Genomic DNA, 7,030 nt, shown 5'->3' on the forward strand with positions numbered 1-7,030 from the left:
GGGTTTAACCCTGATCCCTCCCTACCTTCCAGAAGCTTCTCACCTGGGCTCTCCCTGGAACTCAGCTGGGAGCCTCCCCAGTGCAGTGAGTGGTCACAGGTGTGGAGGGAAGGAGGTGGAGGTGCCCCAGTGTCTGGGGAGTGTCTGGATCAGGCCCGCGGGAAGGACTAGGAGATCTAATGATGCTTTTCCTTCAAGGGACTCTAGCCAAATAAATGAAATTGGGAGAGGAGCCATTCAACGGGTTAGGATCCTCCAGCCCCAAACACGAGCAGAGCCTTCAAATTAGGACAACTAGTGAATTGTTACAGCTGGGGAGAAGGAAGATGGTTGGAAAGCTTCCCGTCTTCAGGAAGTGAATTCATCCAACTCCCTGCCTCCACTCTAGCCCGAGTTGGTTGAGCCAATTCAAACCTTTCCTTGGAAGAAGACCCCAGAGCCTCCCACACCCCCATTCCAATCCAGATTAGATGCCTTCCCCAGCTTGACTCCTGGGGAGGTGATGGGATCCCTGCTAGAGAGCAAGCTCTTAGGAGCAGCTCATTTTCAAGAGGAGAGCTGGCCCGAGGCCAGAACAGAGAGGCAGGGGACAGGGAGAGTGAGGGGGTCACGTTATTTGGGGCCTGGCTTATAATAAACTCTGAGGACAGCCTTGACCTTATCCAGGCCCCTGTTCCCCCATCCCCCCATGTCCCCCTGAAGCCAGCAGGAAACACAGAGAAGGCCGAGACGCCAGGTGGTAAAACAGCGATCCAGGTCCATTTACTGAGCTTTGCAAGAGACAGTGTCCATGGGCTGGGCTGTTCCCTGTAGCCTGTTGCCATCTCAACTCTTATAAATAATCCTGGCACTAAGTGCGCTGTTACACTGAGGGGAAATTGTTCTTATGGCGTGAAACCTGAGAATATGGGTCAGGGAGGAGCGATGATGGGGGGACAGAAGAGAGATGGGGAGCCATCACCCCGAGGCTTCTCAAGTACAGCCCTGAGCTGGTGATAGATGAATTTCTGGAGCAGCGGATGGCATTCCAAGTGAAATGTTTATAGGAAATGAGTGTGATTTAAACAACGTCTTGGCCGATAAACACCAGCCAGATGGGGGGAGAGGGCCAGGTGAAGGGTGGAGGAATCAAAGGCCTGGAGGCCCCCAGTATTAAGCAGCTGTCTGAACACTGCTCAAACACACACACCAGCTTCGGTCTTAACATGTTTTTAAGAGCTGGTTATGATTTCCTTGAGGGCAGCTCAGATTAAGACTGGAGTGGAGACCCCAGCTGAGTGCCTTCAATAACTGTCCATCACATCCTCTTTAGAGAGAGCAGCATCCTCCCCCCGGCTCAGGGAGCCTGGGACCGGGAAGGGCTGCCAGGGTGCCCTGCTTGTCAGCCTCTTCCTGGACAGCACTGGGGCCTGTTGACCTTTGCAAGGCCCAGCCCTGGATGCTGGGGCAGATCTTGGGGCCGGAATTGACCCCGCCCCCAGAGAGCTCTCAGTCTTCAAGGAAAGAGAAAACATACAACCTAGGAAAGAAGAGAGGGTGTGAAGAGAGTGGAGGATGGAAGCCAAAGAATGGAAAACTGTCACCAAATCCAGAACCTGGGCCTTTCTCACCATGTCAACTGCTGCCACCTTGGTCCGAGCCACTCACCTCTCACTTGGATTAGTGCCAGAACCTTTCAACAGGTCTCCCTGCATCTTTCCCCACCCCCTGCAATCCATTCTCAACACAAAAGACAGAAGGCCTATTTAAAACTTCAGTCTAATCATATCTTTCCTCTCCGTTTCATTCAGAATAAAAATCCAACTCCTTAAGACAGCTTAGGAGGTCCTATGTCACCTGGCCCCTCATTAGCTCTCTTACACCATCCCTTCCCACTTTCTTGCTCTCGCCACTCCAGCCACACGAGCCTCCAGGTTCCACAGACATGCCTGGCACATACCTGCCCCAGGGCCTTTGCACCAGCTTTCCCTCTGCTCGAAATTCTCTTCCCCAAGACAGCTGTGGGGCTTATTTACAACCTCACCTCTAGGCCTTTGTTCAAATACTACACTCTCAATGAGACCTCTTTGACCACCATATTTAAAATTGCAGACTTCCCCTTCATCCTGATCCCTCTCTCTCTGATTTATTTTTTTCTGTAATACCTTCCACCTAATACACAATAGAATTTACTTATTTAATAAATGTATTGTTTATTAACTGTCTCACCCTGCTAAAACATAAATGCCACACAGCAGGGGTCTTTCTCTGTTTTGGTCACCGATGTATCCCAAGAACCTAGACTAGTGCTCAGTAATAATTGCTTAATGAGTAAATGAAAAGGATGAGGTTTAACCAGGGCAGGGTACGGAGCGAAGGGCAGGGGAGGCCATCCCAGGCTTGGGGTCCACCTATGCCTTATCCCACTGTAGGCCATGAATGAGGACTGGGGGGAGGGTGGTGGTCAAGGTGATGGGCACAAGTGCAAGAGTTGGGCTAGACCATCACCAAAAATGGGGAAATTCCATTGGCAAGGGGTCTAGCCTGCATTTACCCCCTGAATCTGGTGGAAGACTTGGCTTTATGTTGGGATTTCATCATTTCAGTGACCAAAGTGCACTCTCGGATAATAGTACCAAAGGGACGTGCCAGGCAAGAACGAAGTGGTTGGAAATGACAGGTGGATGGGAATTCAGAGGCCTTCAAGGTCGGGGGAGGGTGTACGTTATTGTGTATGTCAGTGTGGGGGAGGGAACAAAATCATCATCTCAAAGAGGACGTTCCATCTCCACTGAGGGCAGGAGCTAAAACCATGAGCTACACCGAAAGTAGAAGGAATTGGAGTTAGACCTCAAGGAAGACTTCCCAACAGTGCAACAGGTAGTAGAAGGAAGATGTGGAGCCTTGTTCTCTGGAGAACCTAAGCAGGACCCAACTGGGTGACACCTCAGCCAGGCGAACACTGAGGGTCCTGGGATGGCAGAGTGGGGGCTTAGAGCCCTGGAGAGGACTCCTGCTTCTGCCTGGACCCCTGACCACACCCTCTGACCTGCAAGGCTTCTGAGCTCCTAAGGCATGCAGCCATCTCACCAGGGTGGGAGGGGAAACTGAAAATACTTGGTCCTCCAAGGCCCCACCCACCCAGGTGTGTCCCTTTACTCCTCTCCCCCAAACCTCAGTGCTCAGCTCAGCTTTGTGGTGACTCCAGGGTACAAGCCAGGAGATGTAGAAAGTATCTTTGGAGGGTTCTACAAGACAGTGGCTACTGCGGTTAGAATGGAGAGAGGACTTGGGTGGCCTGGTAGTCCTGAGCATGGGACGGAGACTTACCTGTCACTGTACAACTTTTGATGTCTTTTGAGTGTTCAACTATGTACACGTATTTCATATTTGAAAAAAATAAGATAATTAAAATCAGACAGAAGTGACGACAACAATAATAACAACAAAGAACAGATCCAGGGACTTCCCTGGTGGTGCAGTGGTTAAGAATCCGCCTGCCAATGCAGGGGACACGGGTTCGATCCCTGGTCCAGGAAGATCCCACATGCCATGGCGCAACTAAGCCCGTGCACCACAACTACTGAGCCTGTGCTCTGGATCCCGCAAGCCACAACTATTGAAGCTCGTGTGCCTAGAGCCCGTGCTCCGCAACAGGAGAAGCCACCGCAATAAAAAGCCCGCACACTGCAGCAAAGAGTAGCCCCCGCTCAAGGCAACTAGAGAAAGCCCGCATGCAGCAACAAAGACCCAACACAGCCAGAAAAAAAAAGATCCAGGGAAGTGGGAACTTGATGCCTGCAGTTGCTACCTGAGGATGATGACCCTTCTTGCCCACTTGCACCCTCCTCTTCATCTGGTATCTCCATTCTCTAGAGGCTCAGAGAGGGATGTGGCTGGTCTGATGTCACACAGCGTTCAGGGGCAAGCAAAGATCCCACGGTCATGTGTCCAGACTCTCAGTGTCAACCTCCTCTCCTGGTCTTCAACGGCCCAGTCTCCCCCTTGCCCTCTCCATGTTATTTGCAGGGCTGTGTATATGCTACCAGTCAACCTTCAGTGAGATTTTTTTTTTTTTTTTTTTGCGGTACGCGGGCCTCTCACTGTTGTGGCCTCTCCCGTTGCGGAGCACAGGCTCCGGCCGCGCAGGCTCAGCGGTCACGGCTCACGGGCCCAGCCGCTCCACGGCATGTGGGATCTTCCCGGACCGGGGCACGAACCCATGTGCCCTGCATCGGCAGGCGGACTCTCAACCACTGCGCCACCAGGGAAGCCCAGTGAGATATTTTTAAAGCTGCATGGTCTGAAATGTCATCTTCCCCAGGGAGTCATCTGTTTATAGAGCTCTCCTCTGTCCCCTGGTCTGGGGTCTGATCGTTTATTCCCTCCCTTCCTGCCTCCCTCCTCTCCAGCACCCTCGACCACCAAAGTAGCTCTCCCCTGAAATTTGGCCCTGCCCCAGTGAGACACGTGACCTTGAGCAAGTCGTTTAACCTTTGTGTGCCTCTGTTTCTTAATCTATAATTGAGGATCGTGACCTCCCTCCCACGGCTCTTCATTCATCCATTTGTACAACAAGCATGTATTCTGTGCCAGGCGCTGAACCCGGCACTGAGGATCACATGAGACAATGTATGTGGAGTTAGTGCAGAGACACAGAGAGTTACTGCCAAGGCCTCCTTCCCTGGATGATTTTCTGGCCTGGGCGTTCCAACCCCCTCAACTAGCATGCCCTTGGAAGAATTGTTTCACTGTCTACTCCCAGGCTCTCAGCTTCCAGCACTGCTCCTGGGGTGAGGCTGACATCCTCCTCTGGATAAAGTGTCAGCCGCTGCAGAAACAGCCTCTTTCCCAGCTTTTCCCACTTGGCTAAGTCCTGAGGGCACCACTTTGCCCACAAGAAGGAATAATGCTGAAATTCACCTATGGGCTTTTAGTCTGGAGCTTCAAGAGTATCTACTCCTGTCCTGTAGGGACCCCGACCCTGGGAGTTGAGGCTGGGAGGGTGGACAGGGAATCTGTTCAAGTCCCAGCTCTGTTCATTTCTCTGCTCTCCTGAGCCCCTCGCCTCTTTGGGGACGGGCACAGAGGCAAAGGCTGGGATTAGAAACTCCCTCGCATTTGCCTTCCTCTAAATGTAACCTGGGCTTTGGAGGAAGATGACCCTTTCTTCAAAACGACAACAGCTACCTCCGAGCATATAGGAGCTGGTTTCAGATAGAGGAAAGAGAAGTTTCCAGAGCTCTCGAAAGGAGGCCATCCCCACTCCCTGCCTGGCCACTGAGGATTGGGTATCACTGGGAAGGAGGGGTGTTTGTAGAAAGAATGTGCTGCTTGACAAAATCCCATCAAAGTGATGATGATGCCGATGGACCACGGTGATGGAGGGGTCAGGTTTAGACATAAGGAGGCACTTCCTGATTGTCAGGAAACAGGTTTAAGGAGAGAAGTTGGGGAGGGTTAGATGGAACCACCCAGACTCAGTTCTCCCAGAGGCAGGAAGAGGGGTGAGATGATTTGGGGGTTGCCAAGGATACAGGGATTCCATGATATTGCAGAGCTGGCAGGGACGGGGAGGAGGCCAGTTAGATGTCAGTTCATTCATGTCTAGAGCACAAACCCCACGGACAGGGACCAGGCTCTCTGGAACCCCCAACATGCGCAGCACCAAGCCTCATACAAGGCAGACCATAGAATCTGACTTCAGGGGACAAGTCTTCCCCTGGCAGATGGTGCCAACTCCACCCCTGGGGAAGGACAGCTGCTTTCCAGCCTCAGCAAAAAAATGATTCCCGGGGCTTCCCTGGTGGCACAGTGGTAGAGAGTCTGCCTCCGATGCAGGGGATGCCGGTTCGTGCCCCAGTCCGGGAAGACCCCACATGCCGCGGAGCGGCTGGGCCCGTGAGCCATGGCCGCTGAGCCTGCGTGTCCGGAGCCTGTGCTCCACAACAGGAGAGGCCACAACAGTGAGAGGCCCGCAGGTAGAAAAAAGGATAGGAAATATTGAAGTGTCACTAAGGTATTATTTAGAGTACAGAAACTATCACTGAGAAGCTGACACTGCAGCAAAAATTGAAAGTATAATAGGGAGCAAACCATGAAGAAATTAAAAAAAAAAAAAAAAAAAGATTCCCGACAGTCAGACCCGGAAGTATTTCTTTGTGTTCAACCTCAATCCTGCTTGCTTTGATCTCACTGTGGGGTTTGCCCATCCCCAGAGGACAAACTGAGCAGGGAAGGCTGTGGGAGAGTTGGCCAAACTCTCAAGCACCTGTCTCAGCTTCTGGGGAGTCCCGTGGAGACAGAAGGGGGTTCTTCTCTGCACCTGCCACACTCCGCAAGGAGATAAGCAGAACAGCAGAGGGCAAGGGGAGTTGAGTTCAGGGAACCCCACCTGGCTGGGGGTGGAAGAGCTCTTCTGGATACTCAGCCCCTCTACCACCGCACCCAGAAAAGACTGCAGCTTCTGGAGAGAAAGGACTGATCCTGCATCATTTCAGCAGCCCGTGCCCAGCGCTCAGCAAATACTCCAAACACATGGGTTGAAGGAATAAATGAGACCGGCAGCTGGAGTGGGTCTTTGGATAAGGGTTCTCCTCTCTGGGCCTCACTTTCTCCACGTGTAGAAGGAGGGGGGTGCGCTAGGTTAAGGTTTTTTCACCCCTGCTCCCCTGTTCTCTCATCTGTTCCTTTCCGATTCTCTCTACATCCTCACTTCTCTCCCCCTTTAAGTCCCTGTCTCCCACTTAACCCACATTCTCTGCCCTCCCCTTCTCAATCTCCCCCTCTCCCCAGCCAACTTCCTCCTGTCTTCCCCTTTACAGGTGTTTCTCTCGCTTTCTGTTTCTGGTGATTCCTCCCCCACTACCTGGCCCCCTCCCTGGAGCCCTTTGTGTTCTGGGTTCCCCTCCCCCACTGCTCCCCGGTTCTAGCGCCCCCTTCCTCGACCTTAGACGCCAGAGCCGGGAGATTAGAAGGAGAGGGGCCCTAAAGCGGCCTCTGCCCTGCCCCCGCAGCGGCCCCCCCCCCACCGGTGCCCAGGTCCCCCACC

Source organism: Lipotes vexillifer, unplaced genomic scaffold (genome assembly GCF_000442215.2).
Source record: "Lipotes vexillifer unplaced genomic scaffold, Lipotes_vexillifer_v1.1 scaffold387, whole genome shotgun sequence".
NCBI lineage: Eukaryota > Metazoa > Chordata > Mammalia > Artiodactyla > Lipotidae > Lipotes > Lipotes vexillifer.